Source organism: Grammomys surdaster, unplaced genomic scaffold, assembly GCF_004785775.1.
Source record: "Grammomys surdaster isolate TR1022 unplaced genomic scaffold, NIH_TR_1.0 125548, whole genome shotgun sequence".
Lineage (NCBI taxonomy): Eukaryota > Metazoa > Chordata > Mammalia > Rodentia > Muridae > Grammomys > Grammomys surdaster.
In genome coordinates this window covers 1735111-1762065 of record NW_021620397.1, presented here as the reverse complement: position 1 = coordinate 1762065, position 26955 = coordinate 1735111, and the positions used below count along the sequence as shown (strand labels likewise).

Below are 26955 nucleotides of genomic sequence, written 5' to 3'. Positions count from 1 at the left end.
CATGCATAATAGACTGATTCTTTTGTTTTGTCTGTTGTCAGCCCAGACTTAAGAGGTGCACAAGTCTAACTGGAGGAATGGAATGTAGTCATAAATCCATTGATTAAGACATAAAGTAGATTTCAGATTGTATTTTGAAAAGAACAACTAAGAAGAGGTTCTTTCCTTCTAAAAATGGTGTTGACATCTATAAAGTTTTATTAACCAGCAAACACTGTTCTATGTTACTTACATGTTTTATCATGTTACACTTCTGAATATAGTTACTAATTAAGTGCCATTCTCATGATCCTTGTTATAAGAATGATGAAATCAGGCCACAGTTTGGTTTGGAAGTTAAGCAATTTGCTCATAGCCATAACTTTCTTGTGAAAGCAGGATATTAACCCAGATGTCTTGGTGCTGGAGAACAGAAATGGCCAGAGTCCACAACCCTGTCTCCCACAGGCATCCCATCATGAGATGAACACACAGAAGGGAGGTATGCAATGCCAGCATCTAGTGTCTATCCCAAAGACCAGTGAGAAAGAAAGGAAAGACTCCATTCCTGTCCTCTTCCCCAAGGCAACACTGGCAGCCCTACCAACGGAGACACAGAGGACAGTGTGCAAGGCTGACAGAGCTACCAACAAGAGGCAAACAGGAGAGTATGCAATGCTGGCAGCCTTACCAACAGAGGCAAAGAGAAGAGTGTGTTGAAATATCTATTGAATCCCTGAGACAATTGGATCCTAGGCCATTGGATTATAAAATCGGTAAGTGGTACGGAATCCGGTATATGCATACATTTCTCCTTTACTGACCTGATCAGGAGGTTGCAGGGGGGAAAGGAGCTGAATTGTAGAGGTGTTGATTGGGCATAATTTTAAATCTTAGTAAGATCTGAGGAGCTTTGGGCCAGGCATACCAATCTCTGTGAAACACTGGACTGTATCATTTACGCCTTGATGTTTAAAGCATAGCACATGAAGATAAAGTTTAGTTATCTTGTTATTATGAACCTGACTCATTATTAAAGCCCATGGGCATCAAATAACTCTGGATGCAATATCAGGGGAGAAAGCTCCCACTGAAAGAGGAGACTACGGGAGAAACCATGATCTGTAAAGAACCCATTCCCTTGTAATGTTGTACAATATATTATTTGCAAGAGAGAGAGGGGAAGAGAGAAAGAGAGAAAGAGAGGAGAAGATAGACAGAAACATAGAGAGAAGAGAAAGTAAACATGGTGTATTATCCAAAACAAAATCCTCTCAGAAACAAAAGAATAACTATTTTCATATGTGTTTTAAGCTGATTTCTTGCTTATTCATCAACAGTGATTGATTAGTGGTTTCTGCCCTAATATTTTAGTTTTTAATAGCTTCTAGAGAGATACAGGATCTGTCATTTGTATTAATTATAACCCATAATAGAGAAAATAATATGGAAACTTTCAGTAAATTATACTCATGGATACAAGGAAATAGTCTATAGTAATATAAGCCATATTATGGGAATATCTAATTACAATAAAGTGTTTTCATATATTATTTCTATGGGAAGAAAAGACAAACAACATGACCTACATTTTATAAATAAATAAATAAATATATATGTATGTATGTATATATATATGTTTATGTATATATGTATAAAGTGTGTATATATACTATATATATATGAATATATACTTCATATATATGAATATACATTCATAAAAACAATTTAAAGAAAGTATATCATAAGGCAATATTTGATATCTCTAAATGACTTTTTATGTTCTTAAAATTTTCCAAATTAGTCAATTTTTATGCAATGAAAGGATATGATTTTTTTAATATTAGAAAATGTCTTACTAGCCAGGCTGCTGATGGCTCTATGACAAGGTAGGTTCTGTCCTTTACAGATACTTTGTGGGGTACTCAAAGATTGAAATGTGGCTACTCACTGTGGATCAGAAGTGGGTTCAGGTCATGATCTCATCCTTCCTACAACATGAAAATCAGCACTGATTTTTCCTAGAAGGACTATTAAAGTCTTCCACCAGAAATACAGCATTTATTAGTGGATGTGCTGACCTCTTTTAAACATGCGTATACTACTTTAACTAAAACTTCAAGCACTATAGTAAATAAAAGCAGAGAGTGTAGCCACCCTTCTTTCATTTATAGAACATTTATATTTAGAAGAGGGACTGGGAAGATGGTTCATGGGATAGGGCACTGTGATGTGAAAGCGAGAGGACCTGAGTCCAAATCCCCAGCCCACATACAAAAGTTGGATATGATCAAATAATTATTGAAATGTTGCATAATTATATAAATATCATAGTTCCTTCCTTTGAGGTGATTTTTAAAAGCTGTCTTTTGGAGAACAATGACTGTCTTAACTTAGTGGTCTGGAACTTCTGGCATTAATTATTTGTCATTATTTTAATTAATTCAATATATATAGCTAAAACAGATATAACCATAAGCAATGGATTCCTTAACAACTTGGACTGGGAATACATGGTAATAGTAGACATCAAGGATACAGTATGCATGTATGTTGACAACTGGCAATAAAGGTATAGAATTTTTATTCTGGACTGACACAGAAGGATATAAGGATATATTTTCTAAAAGCAAACAAACAAGAAAGGATTGATTTTTTAACTCATTGCTCTTGAGAAAGACAGGTTATTTTCCCTTCTTATCCACAGGGGATTGGCTCAGCAACATTCTCTTCTAAATCCAAAATCTGCAAATGTTTGAGTCTTGTATAAAAGGACCAAGTATTCACATAAAATCTGAACAAAAAAAACGAGTCTCCCATATACTTCAAGACATCTCTAGATTACCTACAGTGACCAATACAATGAAAAGAACTCTCCTTTTCTTTAAGAAATAATGACGAAAGGAATTGTCATTGAGATTGGATACTAATACCTCTGACAATCACATGCTGTGCAGTGACCTATGTACCCAATAGAATATTGTAGAAATGATGGAGAAAGGCTTTCCATGAGAGATATCAAGGAGGCTTTTGTCTTGTTCACTGTTGAATACCAGCTCTGGGGAAATTAGACTGTCAGGTGGGTATGATCGAGCAGCCCAAAAGACAGGTTCATGTGATGAGAACTGAGGTCTTTTACCAGGAGCCAAAAGGTCCTGCAATGTTAGACAACCTTAGATGTTCAAGCACTTTATTTAGGTTGACATCTTTGTTGCAATTCAGCAGATGGCCGGAATAACAACTAACCAATGAAGGCTTTCCAAAACATTTGACTCGCACAAACAGTGGGAAGTAAAAAAAAAAAAATGGTTATTGCTGTTTGATCGAAGTAAATTTTTAGGGTAACTTGCTATGTGGTAACTGATAATAACTACCAGAAGTCTTTACAGCCAGTAGAAAGGCTTGAGGTTTCTTGTGAGAAGACCATGAAAAAACTTGGTACGACAGATTAATAAAGACAGCATTTGGTCTATTATATGAACAGTAGACTTTAAGGAGACAGGGAAAGTGGAAAGGGACTAACTAAAACATTTCTACAATGGCCCAAGTCAAAGTTGATTATGACATAGACAAAGACAAGAAATAAATAGAAGTTATCAAAGAGGCTTGGTTTAGAAGATCTCTTGGAGATAGGAATGAAAAGAGAAGAGAGGAAGAACCATAGAAATGTTCCAGATTTACTACGACATATATATTTCTAAACATCTCCAAAGCTCAGAATAGAGAATTTGTCAAAAAGCACATCACCCAAGATTCATTTGTCATAAACCTCTGCTCATTACCATGAAATTATTCAGTCATAGCTTCTGCCTTACTGAAGTATATGGTTGACACAGTGACAATCTCTGCTTTCACAGAATTTTATACTTCTGAATAATGACTGTCTATGCCATGGGATGGAAGACGTACTCAACCGGTGTCAACAAACCTCTATTAACAATATAGAATTAATAATAATAATATTAGTTATTTATATTAGTTAATGCGATACAAGTATACTTAATGACAATAAATTTGGTGTATGTGAATACTAAATTATTGTAAATTATTTTGAAACAATAAGAACTAGCCTAGAAGTAACTTAGATTTCATCTCCACGGACACTGTTTTCAAGAGAAAATGAAGGAAACATTCAAGGAAAGTCAGATATAACTTAGCAAAAATAAACAAAGAATACAAATCTCTGCTACTTTTCTTTCTTTAAGTTGATAATAAAACTGTTGATATGACCTTAATATCTGGCTCTCTCTTCTTCCTTTATCAGTAAACCACCCACATTTTAACTGGGCACATTCCCGTCAATCTGATGAGAATCTATTTCATACCCTCCTGTAGCTGGTAGTCTGCCAAGGGAATGAGCTGAACATGTCTGTGTGCAGCTTCTGTGCCATCCCTGGGTGAGCGAGCTGTCTGCCTCTTTATGTTCTCCACCAAATGGAATCTAAGTGTAGACACGAACCAAGGTCAGTCACAGGGCCAAGAACACCATCTTCAAACATAGCAAGGCAGTGAGGTAGAAGAAATGTGGATACTCAGACATAGCAAAGGCCTGTTTAGCACAGCATTCACCTCGGAACACTCATTCCTTCTTTGACCTATTAGGAAGAGGGAAACAATCTTCTGTGATACCAAAGCCAGGGTTACTAACTGTCTTTGTTACAACTTCCTTTATCATCTAATTCTCAGAGCATAGAATAAATTTTTTCTGACTCGGTGTTTTAATCTGTTTACTGTTCTAATGAAAAACACTTATGACTCACTAACTCATAAGATTTTAATTATTACAGTTATAGAAGTTGGGAAGTCCTAGACTATGACATCACTATTTGGTAGGAACCTTCTTGTGTCATTGTAGAGTCAAGGGCACCACATGGCAAGGCATAGTACCCGAGTCCGTTTTCTTCATAAAACTGATAATGTCATCAAAGAGACCCTAACCCCATGACATCTTCTGCTCCTAATCAAAGACCCCCACCTCCAAATACCGTTTTCTCAACACAATATTTTATTGACTATCTGGGAATTTTATATCATGCACCCCAATCACACTCACTTCCCAGTCTTTCCATGTCTGCCCCCACCCTTGTCACTTGTCCCCCAAAAGAGGAAAAGTAAAAATAAGAATTAAAAAAAATAGAAAAATTAAAATAAACAACTCCAATTTGTGTTACCTATATACTCACTGAAGCATGGTCAAATTCTCAGCAGCCTGACCCTCAAGTAGAACTGAGTCTTTCCTCCCCAACATCCCAAAGACGTTAATTGTGGAGGCTGACACTTCAGCATCTGCACCACACTTTTAAATAGTTCTCTTCATTGGATTCCTTTTCTATACCATTACTTTGGAGACAGGGGTAGGAGCTGTCACAAAAGTCCTCCATGTCCCTCTCTCTCAATTGTACATCTGCAGTCATCAACATCCCAGCATAACTAGTCCCCTTGCCCTTCACAGTTAGTGGGGAACATGGATCACAGACCTCCTCAAGGTTTCTGGTAACACCACAGAACATGAACATGCCCCCCATCCCCAGTGCAGGAGGACCACAAATCCAGACAAAGACTCGACCTCAGGCATCATCATGGCCTCAGGTGGCAGCATAGGACACTTAGATTAGTATGGGCCCTGGTGGCAGCCTGTCCATAGACATCACCATGCTTCAGGCTGCAGCACAGACCATGAACATCTCATGGTCTTCAGTAGTAACACAAGGCATGGGCATCCATTCTTTCTTTGACCTATTAGGAAGAGGGAAACAATCTCCTCTCTTCCTAGTGTTAGATTGTAACACAAGATATGGGTAACACAAGGCATCTGCACAGACCCTGACTGTAGTAGGACCATACACAGATTTGGTGAGTTTCCACACATGAACCCGGGACACATTTAAATCACATCAGCCTGTATCCTGATCCTTTCCTCATTTCCTTCCCCATCTCTTACTTTCTTTTCCTTTTTCCTTTTCTTTCTTTTATTGGATATTTTATTTATTTACATTTCAAATGTTATCTCCTTTCCCGGTTTCCCCTCTGGAAACCCTTTATCCCATCACCCCTCCCCCTGCTTCTATGAGATTGCTTCCCAACCCACCCACCCACTCCCGCCTCACCCCACCACCTGCATTACCCTACATTGCGTCATGGAGCCTTCACAGAACCAAGGGGCTCTCCTCTCACTGATGCCCGATAATGCCATCCTCTGCTGCATATGGAGCTGGAGCCATGGGTGGCTCCATATGTAGGCTGCTGGTTTACTCCCGGGAGCTCTGGGGGTTCTGGTTAGTTGATATTGTTGTTCTTCCTACGGAGTTGCAAACCCCTTCAGCTCCTTAAATCCTTTCTCTAACTTCTCCATCGGGTTCTCTGTGCTGCTCAGACCAATGGTTGGCTGCAAGCATCCACGTCTATATTTGTCAGGCTCTTGTTTTTCACTCTTTCTCCTCCTCCTCCTCCTCCTCCTCCTCCTCCTCCTCCTCCTCCTCCTCCTCCTCTTCTTTCCTCTTCTTCTTCTTTCCTCTTCACCCTTCTCCTCTTCTTTCTCCTCTTCCTCCTCCTCTTCCTCCTCCTCTTCCTCCTCTCCTCCTCCTCCTCTTCCTTCTGGCACTTAGACATAGGGTTGTACTCTGTAGTCCAGGCTAGTGTAGAATTCCCTATGTAGACCAGTAGGCTATGCAGACTAGTCTCAAACTCACAGCAATCTGCCTGACTCTGCTTCCTGAGTGCTGTAGTTACCAGTATGAGCCACCACACCTGTTGTGGTATTTTTTTTCATACATATATTCTATTTGTCTTATGTCATCATGAAATTTAGTTCTATGTGGTAGAGAAAGACATCAAATCAGTAATCATACCAATAAATGTATAAACAACTAGTTGTGCCCTTTGGGAACATTCAGGAGAAGTCTGAAATGATGGCGCTCAACATCTCTGAGATTGAGCATCGTTACTGCTTCTAAAGTAAAATCAGCTATGTCCAAAATTCTTCTCATGACATGACTTGAAACTCTTCTATGATAATGAGTCACTCTAATGTGCTTAATGCAAATGACCCTGTGGAATTTGTTCACCAAATGTGGTCCAACTGGAATGGAGTTTCAGTCTATATTAATTTCATATAACTGTGATAACAAACAGCCACAAACCTTCTTGGCTTAACATAACACCAGAGTGTGTCCCTAGAAGTCCAAAACGATCCTGATAGGGCTAACTCCTAGAAGCCACCTGTGTTGTTTGTGCACCCACTATATGTCCCATGGCCTTTCCTGACCCCATTCTGTTCTTAGGATATTCTGCCTTTCTTTTGTAGCTAAACCCTCTTAACCCTCATTATAAGAAAAATTCTCATAAAAGCTACAATCAAAGCCTCCCTGGAAATAACCCAGTAGAATGTTTCTCTCCCAAGATCCTTTCTTTTCTTTCCTTTGTATATTTATATCTGGCGTGTGTATTTGAGTGTGTGTGTGTATGTGTGTTTATGTGTGCACAAGTGCAAGTGTACATTTGCATGTACATGCACATGTGGAGACCGGTGGTTAGTGTAACTGCTTGGTCTCTCTCCATATTATTTTATGAGACTGGGATCTTTCTTTGAACTTGAAGCTCATTAATTCTGCTACTTTGGCAGCTAATGAGCTCCAGGGTTCTAGGATCATAGACTTGCATAATCCTGGATCTTTATAAGATAGATATGGATGTGAAGTCAGGCTATCATTCTTGTGTGGCAAATGCATGACTCAATGAACCATCTTTCCAGCCTAAGATCCTTGATCTAACATCTATAGTGTCTATCACTATATGAAGGGGAGGCCAGGGTTATCCGGGTGGTCTTGGATATTTGGCAGTGGGAAGTTATTCAGTTTACTTGAGTAGTCATGTATTCATTCTAGTTCAGACTAAAATTCAACTCATCATCAGATAAAAGTTAAACTTTTTCATGCACGTTATTATTTTCTTTACTCTGTACTCGGGGACTTGGATATTTGGTATTCACATGCAAAAACTGATATTCAATACTCTTATTAAAATTCTGCTTGTTAGATTTACTCCCTTGAGCTGCTCATGGAGAATACTCGAGTGATTCTTCATCTCATTTAATAACCTATCTATTTAATTTCTAAAGCGTGGCACCAGAGGGTTTCGACTCAGTGTTGTTTATCACAGCTTCAACAGTTCTGTTGAGATAAAGTTTCAGTGGACATAGAATAGATTCTCACAGTTGAATGGTGCTGGAACCAGAGCTGAAAATACTAAGCTCACAAGAAAACTACCAAAGGGTGTTACTGAAGGTTCAATTTACAGTCTCCAAAAGAGAGCTGCCTCAGCTGTTGATGGTACATGGAACGTGACTTTAGTGTGTGAACCTGGAAATGGACACCAGGGAGTCTTGGACTTGTGGTTTGTGCAGCAGAAGCTGGTCTGGGGCTGACGTCATAGATTTCTGAGGCCCAAGACATGAGTAATAGATTGCTAGTCTTTCCATAGAAGAGAACCAGCAAAATCTAAGTGAGAAATCACTGTAACTATAGTTCAGACTAGAGCTTCTGGTCCAGTGAGAAAGAATACTCATCAGAAAGTCAAAGCAGGCCGCCAACTAATCCATGTGGAGTCTTTCCATATGCTCAGCTCTGTTTTCCATGTTTTGCAGACTGTCAAGTTAACAGCAACCTGTGATTCTCAACAGTCCACATACAGACAAGTCAAAGGAGATTAAGTCTGTTTCAGTATAAAGATTTGAACATAGCACTCTGCCCCAGAAATGTGTGTGGCCCCCACAATATACTGCCTTCACCGCACAACTCTCTTTTTGTACTCTTGTAGTGTTGATGCCTTGCACATCATCAAAACCAAACAAACGTCTGTCGGACTGACATGATTTGGGGTCAGTGTGTGAGTGGAGAATAAATGTGAGACACTCCACTAGGAGGAGATGATCTTTCATCCATCAAAAAGACAGTGTAGGAATCCTCTCCGTTGTAATCTGGTTCATAGAGAGAACAGCATCCTTTCCCTAATGACCACCATTCACCAATTTCCTATTAGCAAATGAATCTTCAGATGCTTCCCCAGCTAAAAACAGGACCCAAATCAGCTAAGTGCCATAAACAATATGTACGACCCTGTAAAAATCACCAGAAGTGAAAGGGTACATTCAAATAAATGGAACAAGAGTGTTCTGAGCCAAACATGGAAGACTGCCTCTTCATTAGTGTCCTTTTGTCTTGCCATCAAAACAGCTTTCTAAACACTGGTTTGTTAAACATTTCTGGTAAAAGGGAGAGTGGTTGTGAAATTTCAACTTGAATGAAGCCCTTGGGAGGGAAAACAAACTTTGTCACCAATATCTTTCATTCAGCTATAATTTTTTCTTCATTATAGTATAAAATGAAGTCTAGGATCATGTGGTTTTTTCTGGCTTTTACAGTACTGGGTAATGAACAGCCCTGCTGCTCTGTCTGTTTCTTATTCTAGCGCTGTGCTTGAATGGCCACCAAGTGAGTGTCCGTTTGAGGTGTTCTGGACAAACAAATGCCTTTCCCCTAGGCTCTTCCAGACTGGAGCACTATAAGAACACATTTCTGTCGAGAGTCACGATTCCAATCCTAACAAGTGTTATCCTACTGGGTTTCCCTGGAAATGGTCCTCCAGGTCTGAATCAAAATTCATTATCTAAGCTGGGAAGAAAATGTATAGAGGAAAGAAATCTGCCATTTCTTCAAGTATTATTGTTTCATCCAAGTATGGTTGACTTAGCCACCGAATGCTTGACACAATATTTGAACATACTGAAAATGTAGGCTGGGAGGGTTTTCAAATAACCGAAGGCCGTATGATGACCTTCCTAAAAATTACTTTACAGAGTCTGTGTGGACTGTTGAGAAATCATTTGCTTGTCTTATGACTGCTTGGCTTGGAGTCACTCAGCATAGGCCTTATCTGGTCATGCAGTCATATTTCCACAACTGTGTGATAGGATCTCTGCCAGTGTTATCTGAGTTCCTTGCAGCTGCCCTTGGGAGCCTTTCTGTTTGCTCAGACAGAGAGAAGCAGACTCGTTTCTCCGTAGAATCACTAATGTGGCCTTTAAGCTTGATTTATATGCAGCCCCCACCATAAACAGACCCTCCTCCCCTCAATCACTCATCTATTAGCTAGCACTAGTTCCTTCATCATGTCACCGAGGGCTGACCGTGTGTCTCTTGTTCTGTGCTACATAAATGAGAACTGTTGACCATCCTTAAAGATCCAGCAGGATGAGGGATACGTCAGTCAACATTAGAGCATCGAGTGCCACATATTTCAGAAGGCAAACACGCATAATGAGATCTCATGGGTGAGTGTGATTTGATCAGGGGAAGCGGGAAGCAAGATTAGAAGATGACTTTGAGGGCATTAAAGACCTTCTCTCATAGATTTCGGAGGGCTTTTCAGCATCTTTGCTCTATTTTCTCACTGACACATTGTTTATGAGACAACACAATGCACTAGGAAGAGAACAGACAAGAAGTATAATTCTGTCACTTGCTATTTTATGTCTTTGACAAATGACCCCACCCTGCTATGGCAGAAGACGTTTGCCAGTCCAATCCTGGTCCACTGCTGCACTCCCTACTCTTTTCCCAGAAAACTTCTCTCTATATATAGTCTTAGTGTTAGCAATTTGTGCTGTGAAAAGTTAAATTGCTTTCCCCCAGTCTCTCAGAATGGAGTTTAAAACGTCCAGCTGTAGTGTTGAGTAGTTAAGCCATACTGAGCGCCCAGTGGGTCGTGCATGCTTTGCACCTGCCCACAAACTCTAGATTCAAGAATGAAAGTCACACACACACACACACACACACACACACACACAGAGAGAGAGAGAGAGAGAGAGAGAGAGAGAGAGAGAGAGAGAGAGAGAGAGAGGGAGAGGGAGAAGAAGAGGAAGAGGAAGAAGGAGAAAGAAATATTTTTAATATGCAGCTAGCACACACTCCCCTCCGATATTCCCGAGTTATCATTTTCTAAATCTATATTTTATCTTTGCTTTCCCAGACCCAAGCAGGGGAGTTACCCCTGGGGCCACTTCTCTGACTCGTACATGTTGATAGTCCTTTAATTCTGATCTCTTGGCTTCCCCGCCATGGCGTGGTCCATCCTACAACCCTCTCATGGTGGAATCCCTTCTCCCCTGCGTTTCTTGCCCAGGAATCCTAAAACTCATGCCTCTTTCACTCTGCTCAGCCATTGGATGTTGGCTCTTTATTGATTAATCAAAAACCAATTGGGAACAGGGACCCTCACCATCTGGATATGCAGATTCCCACGTGATTTTGGGATCTGAATTAAGACAAAGCATTGGAACCAACCCCCAACATCCAGCCTTGGTTCACAACATAAGACCCAATGCTCTGCAAGAAGACTTAATAACGGATGTCTGGGGAAGCAACCAATGGTACAGCTTCTCTCTGGTGTAGGCCTTCTAGCTTCCAGTAGAAAGATCATCATTTCTATAGAGAGTCAGAATGGTGAGTTGTATTTATAATAACACTTCTGTAGCTCCAGATCATAAAATATGATTATGCTAATTTTCTGCCACATCCCATGAGCCTTGCCTGCGGCCCATTCTTAGAGAAAGCTTATTTTCCTTTCAGACAATGACTAAAATATTACTCAGGTTTTGTTTTGTTTTGTTTTAAGGAATAAAACCACCAATTCTTGTAACTGATTCTCTCAAATAGGAATTGATTTCATTCTATTGTATGTTAGAAATTTGCAATTCCCTTTTTGATTTTTTTCAAGGGGTTATAGTTAAAAGATTGCTTTGAATATGAGAAGAAAGGGCCGGGCGGTGGTGGCACACGCCTTTTAATCCCAGCACTTGGGAGGCAGAGGCAGGTGGATTTCTGAGTTTGAGAGTTTGAGGCTAGCCTCGTCTACAGAGTGAGTTCCAGGACAGCCAGGGCCACACAGGGAAACCCTATCTCGAAAAACCAAAAACAAACAAACAAAAAAAACCAAACAAGCAAACAAAAAAAGAATATGAGAAGAAAACTTGGACTTCGAGACTGTATTGAAATTAGGAAAAACTGGGGGATTTTGAAGTTTGATAAGTGAATTTTGCGTTATTATATAGCTACCAGCTTATGAGGGCTCAGGTATGATTATGTGATGGTTTGAATAAAAATGGACCCCAAAGGTTCATGTATTTGAATACATGATCTCCAGTTGGAACTGTTTGGGAATGATTAGAAGTGTGGCCTTGTTGGAGGAGATGTGTCACTGGGGGTGGGCTTCGTGATTTCAAAAGCCCAAGCCATTCTCCCTTAGCTCTTTGTCTCTGTCTGCCTCCAACCTGTAGGAGAAGATGTGAGTTCTAAGTTCCTGCTGCAGCTCTGTGCCTCTCTGCATGTTGTGCAAATGATGGTCATGGACTCTAACTCTTTGAACCATGAACCCCAAGAAACGTGTTCTTTAATAGGTTGTTTTTGCCGTGGTGATTTTATAGCAATAGGAAAGTAAATAAGACAGTATCTTTAAAGAAATTGACATCTAAATTACTGTTTAACTGGATATACAATTCTAAGCCATGTTTTTCAGCACCAAGAAAATAAGACTTCATTATCATCTTGCTTCCTGTCACTCTGTTCCAGAGTTTTATAACAATATTTTATTATTCTATTTTCTTCAGAATTATTTTGTTCTTTCATTCTTCAAATGTTAAGAATTTGATCATTGATGTCTTTATATCTCCTAATAATTTGTCTCTGTAAAATATTTGTTTGCTGCTTGCTCTTGTGACAGTGTTTCCTGTATCCTGAGATGGTCTCGAACTCATTACGTAGGCAAAGATGAACATCCATCCCTCCCTCTGCCCCTGGTTCCTGAGTTCTGAGATTCTAAGCATGTGCCCCATAGCCAGGTCACGTGACACTGGGGACGGCCCTGAGCCTCTTGTATGCTAGTCAACTATACCAACGGAGCCACACGCCTAGCCCAAAGATATTTACTTCTCTACTCAATTTGATTCTTGAAAAGCTTGTCTCTTTTTTTTCACATCCTGTCTATATAATATTATAATATCTAGGATAGATATTATCAGTTCTTTTCCTTCTGAAGCCACTTAAAATTCTCTGTCTACTTTATCCACAAACTGAAATTATGTTCTTTCTAGTGTTTAGAAAAACACCATTCAGTTCTTTCCATTTAGTGCAATGTTTAATGTTTAATTGTTTCTAATGAACTCTTTTAAAGAAATTGTTATCATCATCATTATTGGGATGTGTGTATCACGGTGGTCACACATGCCACAGTGAATGTGTAGAAGTCAAAGGACAACTCTGATGGATAAATGGTCTCCATCTACAATTCTGTAAGTCCTGGGGACAGAATTTGTGGCCTCAGTCTTCCATAGCAGGTACCTTTTCCTTCTTGAGCTTTTTGGCTGGTCAACTCTTCTTGGCTGCATATCTGTGTTTCTTTCATGTCTTTTGGGGGAAATTTCTTATGCCCGTTTTAAATTTCACTTGATCTCTTTTTTAACAATTCTGCCTCACCTAGAGATGAATGTTCATCTCTATGTGTTCTAGAAAGCAGAGTGTTCTTTATATGGCGTGTGGCTATGCCTGAGAACTGATGTTTCAATGGCAAATCTGCCACTTAGTCTAGACACTGGCAAAGCTCAGGCCCCAACATGGCTGCTTCTCCTGAGAGGAGATTTTATGTGGGTAGTGAGGGGGAGTTGATTTCTACTTAGGCAATTTTTCATATTCTTTTTTGTTGAGGTTTTGTCTTTTGCTGTTTATTGTAATGTTAAATGTTGGCCCTCAAGATCTGTAATCTGCACATGGCTTCTGGGAACCTGCCCCCTGTTAATTCTAACTGGTAAATAAAGATGCCAGCAGCCAACAACCAGAAGAAGAGAGATAGGTGGGGTTTAGGTTTCCCGGGACAGAGACCATGAGGAAGGAGTGGAGGAGATAGAAAAAGCTGCCATGGAAGGGTAGGAACATGCAGGAGACAGAGCTGTCGTGGAAGAAGACCATGCAGGAGGGAGAAAGAGAGCCACCATGTAAAAGAGCCAAGAGAACATGGCCCAGAGGACTGGTCAATTGTGTCAAGAGTAGCCAAGGTGGGATATAGAAATTAGTAAGTCGTAACTCAGAGTCAACAGTCGGAAAATGGATTCTAACCGCATGGGGGTTAGGCAGTTTTCAGCTTTGTGTTGCATAAGGCATATTCAAATATAAAAGCTGCATGTGTGACTTTCATCCGTGAATACAAACGGTCAAAGTCGGGAAGGAACCGTACACCTGGATTTGTTAAATATTTACAACAACACTTTCTTCTACTCACTGTTGTTTCCCAAAACTTTAGTGTCCTTGTTGCAGGTCAGAACTGGGGGAGAGATGAACCGTAGGGACTCAGGCAGCCCACGTTTGTGTACTTCCCACTTAGGTCCCTGGACCTCCCTGATATTTGTCCTGCCTCTCTAGGCAGCTGGTAATTTTCCATTATTGCCTTACTGGTAATCTTCACATTAAGATCTGCTATTGTTTTCCCACAGCAATGTGGAATTTTCAGAAGAGAAAGCCGTCATAGCCCATGATCCAGATGTCATCCTCCCTCTACCCCAGACTGCCTTTCCTTCCCATGACCTAAGTCATGGCTATCCTCCATCTCCCTGTTTTACCTTTGGTTTTCCACATTTCTGCACATTCATCTCCCTCTGAAATTATCTCCCAGTGCTGGGTAGGAAGACAGAGACTCCTGGCTGTGTTCTTTGACTACAGCAATAATGATTTTATTCACTGCATCATTATCTTCTCCACCATCCTTACTCTGTCCTCAGACAGAACACATAGCCAGAGATAATACGTTCATCTGAATCACTGGCTGTGAAGAAGAAGGGCATAGGTATACGAGAAGGAAAAGGGAAATGGATTTGTCTTTCTCTGGGACTCAGCTCTGATCTGTGGATTACTCCTTTCATTTTGACTGTGGTTCTCAACTGCAACTACACTCACTACATATTATAATCGTCTGTAATTTTAAAAGCTTCTCAGGCAGTTCTCATGCTCACCCAGGGCTGATCATCATATGCTTTATCCAATGAATATAATCTATCTTAATGTGCTGGGCAGAGCACAGCTCTGGATATTAGCCATTGGCTTCAAATGCTGCCGTTAGAACTATTAGAAAAGTCTTGGGGGTTTAGAAGAGCCAAGTGGGACTGAGTCTCCCAGGGAAACGGTAAACAAACACAAACATCTGGAGACAAAGTCATTTCTATAATCACACTGCATGCTAATAGACCCATGGTAGGGAAATCTATTAGAATGTGAAAAAAAAAAACACAGCTGCTCTGGTCTAAGTGAATATTCTTAGTATCAACTGAGTGCACTTAAAACCTGCCTGTGATGTGAAACATCTCTAGGAATAAAATTAGCAAGAAATAAATTTATTTTCTTTGACAAATGCAAAAAACAACAAAAACAAAAAACCCATGACTGTAGTAGGTTTATCCCTTTTGTCATTTAAAATCAGGAGCAAAATTATTTTTCTTGGTTTTCATTCTTGGGAAATGACACGTTCATTTTATAAAATGCTTTTGCTCGTTACATTAACAGTGTCTGACCCTTCATTTGTAATCTGCAGAGAGTTCAAGTGTCACTCTCTGAGAAGCTACTCTCAACCATAAATTACCTGGCCTTGCCTTTGAAACTGTAACGTGTGAAAACAATATTAAAGTTTCTCAAAATATTTGACTCTGTAGCTGAGAAAGAATCAGCCTGAACAAAAGTAATTAGTTTTCTCCTTGTTCCAGAAATTCATTTTGAGCTATGCTATCAAAATGTCGGCAAATATTTATTCTAATCTGTGGTGTATGAGGCTCCACGGTAGAACTGCATCCTGCCATTAAGTGGCCGTGACTCTTGGGTAACTTCTAATATGAATGTGTGTGTGTGTGTGTGTGTGTGTGTGTGTGTGTGTGTGTGTATGCTGGTGTGAGTTTTAATTTTATTGGATTAGCTTAGTCTTCTAGGTAATTAGGTTAGATCAAATTCCCTATCTATGATGATTTTATTCATTCAAACCTTCTTTGTCCTTGCTAGGTTTTCAAGTAGAGACCAATATACTAGAGAGAAGGGACTTTCGGACAGGGGCCTCTTATCTGTCATTGATAGCTTCCAGTGGTGTCTAGATAAGGCTTCATTTATGTCTCCTGGTCCCTCTGTGGCAGCTCTTATAGATGTTCTACAAAAAGTTTGCAGCTGGTGAGATTTGAAGTATCTCTTTATGAGAAAGGAATTCCTTTCCTGACTCCTTCCAGATGCACTTTGTGTCTGTCATGCCTCTCATAGAAACCCAGTTCTAAACTCATCCTCCACACAGCCAGCTAGCCCCTGTACATGGCTCCTTCTATGGAGGTTACCTAACCTCCTAACTGCTGGTGCACACTTGTTACTGCTAGCCCCACTTGCATCACTAAGAAACATTTAGAAGTTAGTATGTGGGCTGGTGAGGTGACTCAGTGGTTAAGAGTGTTGTGGAGTTCCAGGGTTAGGTTCTCCACACACTGGGCAACTCAACCTCCTGTGACTCCAGCTGTAGAGGCTCAGACACCCTATTCTCACCTATCTCCTCTCTCTCTCTCTCTCTCTCTCTCTCTCTCTCTCTCTCTCTCTCACACACACACACACACACACACACACACACACACACACACACGCACTATCAAGTTAACTGCCACTTAGTAGCAACTCATCATTGAACAGCATTGGCTGGTTCATCTGCTGGCTGGCCTTTGTTTCTGTCTATTGAGTCTCTTGTCCATGAATTATCACAGAATTTAAGCCATTTGGGGAATCTCTTAATTACCTCAGTTTTTATATCACCACACCCTAAACTGTAACTTGTGAATTTACAAGTATAACGTTAAAAATTTATTTTACAAATATAATAAGTTTTGCAAAATCTATGTTCACACATATATGTCCGGCTCCCCTGAGCCCTAACATCTCATCTTTCTGTGACATGTTCTCCTTTCAACGGTATTTCTCCAAATGGAACAATGCTATTCCTTGGGCCCTGGTCACACTATGAGTTACAGAGAAAAAACATTTTGTAAAAGATTTTAAGATTTTTAAAAGAGAGAGGCAGAGAGTTGGCCTGGTAGAGCTAATTGGCGGAGATCGCAGAGGTTGACCTGAAAACCAGGACTAAAGCCCGGAATTCCTGGCTCGTTCTGGTCCACACCCAGCGCCAGGTGCTCCCTTCCCATCTGGGGACCCAGTGCTTTGTGTAGCCTGTTTATGACTATAGAACACTGGAGTCGCATCTCAGTCAAGGGAACGAGTCGATTCTTTGTTCTTATTTTGTATTCTAGTCAAGTGGCAGGATGCTTGCGCCCTTAACGTTAGGATCGATTCAGTTATATATGCTACCATAACCATTGTATTCAACTTACTTAGATGCTCTGAAAACCAGACATACGTGATGCTTGTAGTAAATGCCTAGTGAGAGAAATTATGAACCTGCTCTACTCTAATCAATGGCCCCTGCCCATGTAAATGTCTAAAATAAGTAGCTTACACTGGGAGATTAATTCTTTAATATGATTTTGAGCTCAAGACCTTCATATTTAGTTCAGGGTTTCATACTATGTAATGTGATCTCTTTCAGAAAGAAATTATATCATAATTAAGTCTCCTTTTTCATTTTACATTATTCCCATGGGATTTTTTTTTTTTTGTCTCATTATGTTCTGCTCTGCCTGAGTCTTGGTTAGAAGGAAAGTTATTACAGTATTACTGCTGAACAAAATATAATTTTTTCTCTTTTTTCCCTTCTCTATATTTCCCTAATCACAGCTGAAAATTTTAATATAACACCTCTTAGTCTGATTTGGAGAACATGTCACAGACAGGCACCTTTTGTTGTGGCTTTACATGAAAATTTTCTGACCTTGAACATGGTTTGATGGAAATCATTTGCTGAGGTAATTACTCAAATTAACCACCACGCTGATGAACGGCTTACTACTTAAAAGCTGTGATGGGGAGAGGAATAACTGAGGGTAGCCTTGTCAGAAGGGGACATGGACTTTTATCTGAGTTCTGTGCAGGAACATTTAACAGTAGTCAGGCCTAGAGTGAAGCACGGGGCAGGGCAACAGATTATATACAGGCTTTTGCATACTGCGTCCTTCATCATTTGTGCGGGCTGGAAAGGTAGACTCTCCAGCCTAGACCTGAGCTTCCTCGTTGGCAACGTCAGTACCCGCTCCAGCAGGCCTCCGAGTGCCTGGGCTGCATCTCGATGCAGTGAGGTAATGACTTGTGTGAACAGGCGCAATCTTCATGCAGGGCAGCAGAGGTGTAAGCACCATTATTGCTATACTTCCTGAAGTGCTTCAACATCAAGCCTCTGTCATTCCTCTTTCCCTGTTCTCAGCCCTACCCAGCCATCCTCAGTCTGCAGGGGTCGCCCACCTGCTGTCTCAGCATTTTTCCCGTTGCCCATCACTCACAGAAAAAGCTAGAGTAATCTTTAAAGATATATAGATGACCGCGTCTCTGCCTTGTGAAGTCTTTTGTTCCTCTCACTTGTCCATCAGACGTGATACCTCTAATACATGTCTGCCACTGGACACACGGTTCCTGCAAACCTCTGTGGCTCTTACAGGGTAACACAGAACAACACCGACTTTCATCCTCAGGAATCTCCCCCACTTTCTGTCTTCCCTCCCTCCCTCCCTCCCTCTCCCCCTCCCCCGTCCCCTCTCCCGTTTGCCTGTAGTATAAACATCTTGAACCACTGGGTCCCTGCATCCTTCACACAGTATCTTGAACACGCCAGAGAATCAGCTTAAATTTTTCTCCGATAAATCGTTAGCAGTGTACTATTGGTATTACCTGGTATTAAACAAGTAGGCAAATCCTGCTGTGCTATGACCCTTGTGGCTAGCTACCACTTACATCGTGGTTCACGCATATCATAAAATTAAAGTCCATAAAATTAGAAAACTATTTTAGTCATACAAATTTATTTTTTGAACAGAATTTATAGTAGAGCCCCTGAAAGTAGCTTATGTACTTGTTTTAAATGGTTTATTATTTGAGTCTCTGAAGTTAAATTTAAGCAGTCACCTTTGGAAAGAAACCATTCGGCTTATAAGCAGCTTATGATGTGTTATGTCGCAGGGACCCTGTGATTCTAGATGTTTATACGACAGGCAAACAGGAAGAGAAAGAAAGGAAGAAAGGAAAAAAAGGAAGAAAGTAAGGAAAGAAGGAAAGACAGACAGACAGACAGACAGACAGACAGACAGGACAAAATTCCTGAGGATGAAAGTCAGCTTAAGATCTATTAGATTGCTTCCTACCTAATCCCTCCTGCTCCCACACCCTCCTGTCCATGTCATGTCGTCTTCCAGACAGCATGTGCCAGCTGATATGTGGTTCCCAGTACACATAGAGCAGAGGACTGCTGGGTCTAGCCCCAGTGAGAGAAGATGCACCTAACCCTCGAGAGACTTGAGGCCCCAGGTAGTAGGGGAGGAGGTCTGATGGGGTGGGAGTGCGGGGGTTGGGATATCCTCTTGAAGACTGGGGAAGAGGAATGGGATGAAGAACAGAATAGTTAGAAGGTGGACCAGATGGGGGATAATGACTGGACTACTAAAAAAAAGATTGAAGAATAAAAAACAAAATCTTTGTGTACATGCATTCCTCATTCCCCATCAGTTCTTCCAAAGATATAGAAAATTACTCTATCAGAGAGCTCTGGGTTCATTTTGCCCACTAACTTTCTGTCTTAAAACATATTTGTGGTCAGTTGAAGAAGATAGAGCATATTGGTAACTCTCTGACAGGGCCAGCTATTTCCAGCTGTAGCTGAGCATTGCACATGCTGGTTATGGATACAAAGAACCCTACTATTGGCCAATTGTCTCTGTCTCACCTGAACATCATTGAAATTTTGAATAAATCACTCAACAATCACTCACACATGGGCACTGGACTTCGGCTATTAATGAGACTAAGCTTTCTCCTTGTTTTTAAGAAAGTTCTTTTCTTGAACATAAATAACCATATTTGCATACATATACATATACATATACATATACATATACATATACATATACATATACATATATAAATTTATTGATTTAGTGGCCTCTGGTCTATTTTTAGTAATAGGACTAATCTTAATTTTGAAGATTTTTTTCATTCGTTTCATTCATTCATTCATTCATTCATTCACTTTTTCATATTGGGTTGTTCTCACCCTTTCTCCTGTTCCAATGGATGGGTGCCTGTGTTAGTCACTTTCCTGTCGCTATGATAAAATACCAAGGCAGCTCAGAAGGACGAATCTATTTGGCCAGTAGTTCCAGAGGAATAAGATTCCATCATGGAGGCGAAACATGGCCAACTGAGGACCAAGTACTCAAATAACCAAGCCTATGGGGGACATTTCTCATTCAAAACATTATGACATGTCACCCAGGTTGTACCCAACTGTGGACCACAGTGGTGTTTAGGACGATTATATGGTCTATCTCAAAGAGAACTTGTGAATTTTCTTAGGGGTTATCTTGTGAAGAAACTAAACATTGTATATGTCCAATGGTTAAGATGATATGCCTAAGGGAGATGGGGTACAGAGAACAGAGAAAGATGTAAGACTTCACGGGCATATTTGAGTGGCTTTTATAATGAGATTTACAAAAATATTCTTAGCATGTAATTTGAAAAATAAGAGCAAACATTCTTTTTTTTCTGAGACAGGGTTTCTCTGTGTAGCCCTGGCTGTCCTGGAACTCACTCTGTAGACCAGGGTGGCCTCGAACTCAGAAATCTGCCTGCCTCTGCCTCCCAAGTGCTGGGATTAAAAGTGTGCACCACCACAGCGCAGCGAGAGCAAACATTCTTACTGTTGTGTTGTTCCTTATATTGCAAGCTCAACATCAGAATTTTTGCCTGATTTTGAGTGATAAACCCAACGTAAACAAAAAAAACCCATCTAGGTGCTAGCACTGACAGGAGAAGTAGCCACAAGCCCCCAAAGCTAACCCAGTAGCCATCTCAATTGACAGCCGCAAATTAGTTTCCTCCAAGGGAGTCTCACAGGGTACACACATCTTGTGTGGTAAATTCATTTGTGGTGGCATAAACAGAAGTCAGTCTTATCACTGTGGGTTGTCTCTAAGATGCCTGTTTAGAGTTATAAAAGAGTCAAACTAATCAAGGTAACACATCAAGGTAATGCCTACTACTCTACTGATAAACATCTAGGAATCCCTTCTGCCAACTTCTAAGTCTTGGAATCTTTTTCAGTACGGTTTAAGTCACTCTTCAGTTGAAACAAGCATGAGCTTATTCCACAAGTACCCATGTCTCCACAGACACTAGATTAAGCTCAGGAGAAGTGGAGAAGAGAAAGCTGAGAGGGGCTAGGGAAGGGGCACTGGGCCGAGACACTACATTTAAAGACTGTTAGCTGGACTTAATCAGACTGCGCCTTGCCTTTTCCACTAATGGTGTTTCAGAGCTCTGAGCTATGCAGTTGTGCTAGGATGCACATCGCTACATATCTCTGGTTTTATGTTCCCACATAAACTGCTCTTGGCTGTACCCACATCTCCAACTGATGATCTAAAGCAGCAGCAGCTGTTCTCAAACTGTAGGTTGTGACCCTTTGTGGGGGTCACATATCAGATATCCTCCATATTGGATGTTTATGCTGCAGTTCATAACAGTAGCAAAATTACAGTCATGAAGTTGCAACAAAATTATTTTATGGTTGGGGCCACCACAACATGAGGAACAGTAGTGAAGGTATCTGGTTTAGGAAGGTCGAAAACTACTGCTCTAAAGAGAACATTCAGGTTTGCCTCACCTTTTCTTGGATTTACTGCTTTAGCTACGTCTCTAACGTGGATGCAAAGATCTTTTCCTGACCCAAAGTAGGTTCAGGGCTGATGCTACTTAACAAAAGAGAAATTAATGAGAGAAAAGCATATATATTTATTGAATATGTTGTATCCAATATGATAGTCTTCATGATGATCCTAAAGTATTCATGGAAATAAAAACCCCAAAAGTAATCATTATGAGGTTCAATGAAGAATGACTAGTCACAGTGATACGGAATTAGCGGCTTATAATTACACGGCAGAAATTTAGTAAAACCTCTATATTTGGTTCTCCTTTGTGTCTTCCTGTTTTCAGAGCTAAGGCATTCCTTTCTTCTAGATGTTAGGCCACCCTTCACATGAGGGTCTTATTGTCTACTTCATGAAAATCTGAAAGTACTTCCTGTACTTGCCACCTCTTACATTCCCTTGAGGGTAGCATGTCCTGATTACCTCATTCCTCTCTGACAAGGTCTGTTCTGAACAGCTCTTTGTCATGCAGGAAGCTATCTGCACATGTCAGAGACATGTGTGATGCTCACATGATCACAAGTTGTGTCAAGATTCAGTGTCTCTCTGCTGTAGTTGATATGTTAAATATCCCTCAGCAGGACATGTGTAAACACTTGCTCAGTCTGGTGCTGTTGGGAGGTGGGAATAGTGAGAAGTCTTGAGGACACTGGAAGCATTCATTCTCTTAAGGCTAGTAGGACCCTAGTCCGTTCCTCTTCCTATTGTTGGCTTTTCTGTCATGAAGTGTGCAGTTTCTCTTGTCTTGCATTCCCTGCCAGTAACCCTGAGGTAACCCTATATGCCGGCCCAGCAGGAATGGAGCCACGTGGCCAAAACTGGCTCCAAAACTTTGGGCTACAATAAACCTTTTCTCTTTGTAAGATGAAAGTCTTGGTATTTTTGTTTCAGCAACACGGCACTAACTGAAAAGCCTTGTTCCTGTGCAAATTACTAGGGCAAAGAGACTCCATAAGGAACATGATAAAAGGTACAATAATAAAAAGAATGTTGCTGTCTAAAGCAGGATGTTTATTATAAGGAAAATGTCAAAAAGAAAAGAGTTAGCATGTCATAAACAAAACCTAAACATAAACAAAACCTAAACTACAACCACAGTGACAGCTATATTGCTATAGTCTTGGAAAATATATTTAGCCTGTTTGAATTTGTGAAATGGTAATTAGCTTATCCTCTTTAAGAATATAAAGATTTTAAAAAGTTAATACATGCAAAAAGCATTATAACATTGCCTGTTAATTGCATTCAATAAATAACATGAACCAATCTTTTCTCCTGGGGTAATTTGTAGCAGCTCAAAGAACAGAAATGAAAGTAACATTTCTCCTGAGCAGTCACACTGTCGCAGTCAGTTCTCCTGGATTCTCTTTGTAAGTTATTTAGAAAATTGTTACCTCAGAAATGACATAGGGGTCCTTAGAATAATAACACACAAAAGAATAGTCTCATTCTTCTGTTGTTCCCAGAAAACCTGGCCATGCCAATTACTGGCTGAGCTCTCAATGAATGCACAAATGCAGTAGGCATGATCCATGGATGAACACAGCAAAGAAAGAAGAAAACATAAACCACGAGGAACAATAAAAATAAATACCCTAATAGGACAACTACATTATAGGGTAAATTAGGTGTAAATTTCTAGGGAATCTATGTACAACCAGATGCAGCTAATACATGAGTTGAAATTCTGTATTGTCGCTGTCCACTCCGACCCGCGGAAAGAAACAGCAACACATGGAGTTCTTCTTCCCAACGCAGTTTATTCAGGAACCCTTACATTCTTCAAAAAGCCCCCAGCCTCTCCTCCACCGCCCTTAAATCCCTCTGCCTTCTCCAATCAAAGCCTGCCACATCGGTGCATGTGATAGGACAGTGGGTATGGCAAGATCTGATGTTGCCCTACGTAGTAGATGGCCTGATTATGCGTAGCAGTGAGCCTATGCAATATTGCCTGTGGGCGTGGCTTCTTCGGGGCATATGAGGAAGTCAGGTGTTAGCCTCAGGCGCCATTTTGGAATGGCCACCACACCCGCTTCCTACACTGTATGGCTGTTCTCTAATGTTGACAGAAACAAATGTGTAAAAAAATGATTGAGTTGTGTTTTCCAAAGGTGAGGATGTCCCTGGCTCTCCGTGTCCTCTCTGGCACTCCTTCCAGAGACAGAGTCATATTTTCTCTCCACCCCCACCCCCAACAATCTCAATGGGACTGTGATGAAGGTACAGATCAGAAAGGGAAAAATCGAAGTTTTTCTATAGTTTCCTCTTTAATCCAGTCACAGTGCTATGAAGAAACAGAGTAGCCACGTGGAGGCAGATGCCTTGAGAGTACATCCACTCGACAGCTCTCTCAGGGAACGTCAGCAGCGCCTACTGACCTGAGTAGGTGAGATCACGTGATTTCAGTCTAGCCTTAGACTCTTCTTGGCTGAGATCCCAAACTTCCGTGGAACAAAGATAAGCCATGGTCACTTATATCCTCTGTTGTCACTGATGCAAATTGTCTCTAAGCAAAACCACATGTTTGCCGTCCAATCTGCGAATTTTGCTCTGTAGCAGTCATAACGGGAACTTACCTTCGCATGACTCCTCATAGGCAGTTTGCCATTGGAGAGTCCTCATTGTCCTGAAAAGTCAGAGAATGGTAGGCATTCTGGGAGTTTTAGATTACGGGTTTTTTTTTAAAGATGTGTTTGTGTACGTATTAAAACAGATATATGGGTATGCGACAAGAGCTGTGGAGGAAGTCAGGAGAGACATTCAAAACCTCGACGCTACATCTCTTTGATCCCCTTCCTACATGACTGCCTTTGCAGGTAGAAAACATGGCTAACTAAAATTGAACAAAGATCGTTACTAGAAGAGTACAGCGACATGAGGATTAGAAACAGTTCCATGTCAGGAGTTAGAGGAAGGACTGAAGGAGAAGGACTTTGCAACCCCATAGGAAGAACAACAATATCAACCAACAAGATCTCCCCACAGAGCTTCCAGGGACTAAACCACCAACCACAGAGTACAAATGGAGGGACCCATGACTCCCGCTGCATATGTAGCAGAGGATGGCCTTGTTGGGCATCAGTGAGAGGTGGGGAATGGGAGGGCTTGGTCCTGTGGAGACTCGATGCCCCTGCGCAGGGAAACGCTAGGGTTGTGAGGTGGGAGTGGGTGGGCAGGTGGGGAAGCACCCTCATAGAAGCAGTGGGAAGGGGGAACGGGATAAGGGGTTTGTGGAGGGGAAACCAGGAAGGGGGTGGGGATAACATTTGAAATGTAAATAAATAAAATAGCCAATTTAAAAAAAAACAGTTCCTCAAAAAAACAATAAGACTGGAACAGAACAGTAAGCTGGAGACACCAGTAATAGAGTTCCTGGTAGGAAGGCCTAGAGAACATTGGGAAGAACAAATTTTAGAATTATGGAAACCTGTTGTGATTTCATTTCTGGTTTTGGGTGATGAAACGTTCTGACATGAAACAGCTTATGGGAGAAAGCGTTTATTTTAGCTTACAGTTCTGGGTTATAGTCCATCCTAATCAAGGCAGCGGGAACTTACAACGGCTGACTGCATCACATGCAAGGGCAGAGACAGTGTCAATGCATGCATGCCCAGCGCTCAGCTAGCCTTCTCTTCACTCTTACATAACTCAAGACCCAAAGCCAGGGAATGGCACCACCCATAGAGGGCATAACTTCCCAGCTCAATTAGTGAGATCAAGACACTCCCCCTCACAGATTGTCTTGGGGACCAGTCAGACTTGGCAATCTCTCATTGAGATTCTCTTTCCAGGTGATTATAGGTTCTGTCAACTTGAGAATTTAAAACTGATCATCATAACATAGAAATCAATGTCTGTTCTTTGTTTATAAATGTATCGGTCTTGGGAATAACCCTAAATGTAATACTGAGCCTTAATTAAAATTATAAAGTGGAAGTTATAGTGTCTGAGTTATAGTATACCTATAAAATTAAAAGACTTTAAGTCTATCTACGGAAGCACAGTATCTAAAAATGACACTGGCTACTACAATGCCGTATAACACATCCACCTTTTCTCTGGAAAAAAGACATGAAAACATGCAGTTAGACATGTTGGCTTAGAGTCTCAGGCTGCCTCTGCCTGCACGTTTATTCTGAAGTCCAGTCAATAAGCTTATTAAGAATAAGATTGATATTAACCTTGCCTGAAATAGGTCACTTTGTATAACCCCCTATGTCACGTGACTGTTAGGAAGCTAAAATGAGGAATGTGTATAGCAAACACTTTGTGAATGAAAAACCACATTAAATAGGGCTCAGGTATCAGTACATTTATCTCAATTACTCTGACAGCAGTATTTGCACAGCCTGTACAGTATTTGCACAGCCTGGTAATTGTCACAATCTTTGTTTGATGGTTGTTATAATAGAGAAGCTCTCAAATGGAAAGAAGATGTGAGAAGAAGAAGGGGAGAGGGAGAGAGGGACAGAGAGATGAGAGTGAGGCAGGTCTGTGCATTCTCCTGTAAATGCAATTTGTTTGAACAAGCAGTGCCTAGAAGATTTCCCCAGATGTTTCTGGTGATAGGTGACATTTCTACCATGTTCTAATTCGCTGGAACTTAAAAATGCTTTACCTGTAACTTTAACAAATGAAAACTTTCAACTATTAAAAAAAAAAATTAAAACGGTGTATTTGGCTTCCCTTCAGTGTGATTGATGATTAAATCTCAGAGAGAAACATTAGCCTCTGCAGTAGAATGTCATGTGTGATGTACCTAAAGCTGCTGATTACACTGGAGGAGATGATGTCACAATTCAAGGTGCTAAAGAGGTTCATGTCAGATGTGGGAGCAACAATCAAAAGTATTTGATCTTTGGATACTAGACAAGTAACAAGAGGTTTTTTTTTTTTTAAATAATCATCTCTGAATCACACAATTACTTTTCCGGAGTGGGGGGGACATAAAGTTGTAAATAAAAGTGGTGACCTTATTTTCTCCAACCTTTCCATTGTTTCCAAGTACCAGAGAGAGAGAGAGAGAGAGAGAGAGAGAGAGAGAGAGAGAGAGA

General features: G+C 40.7%; 1 long non-coding RNA gene across 3 annotated transcripts in view; it reads left to right on the top strand.

Moving 5' to 3' along the window:
* The first annotated feature begins 348 nt into the window (after positions 1 to 348).
* LOC114638162 overlaps positions 349 to 26955 on the top strand; it is a 41098-nt gene continuing 14491 nt past the window's right edge. The window contains exons 1-2 of one of the 3 annotated variants that reach the window (XR_003713838.1): positions 349 to 755; positions 3837 to 4214. This is a non-coding gene — a long non-coding RNA (uncharacterized LOC114638162). Of the gene's footprint in view, positions 756 to 2686; positions 4215 to 26955 lie in introns of those variants that run through there. The other 2 variants (XR_003713836.1, XR_003713837.1) reach the window with 2 other exon arrangements.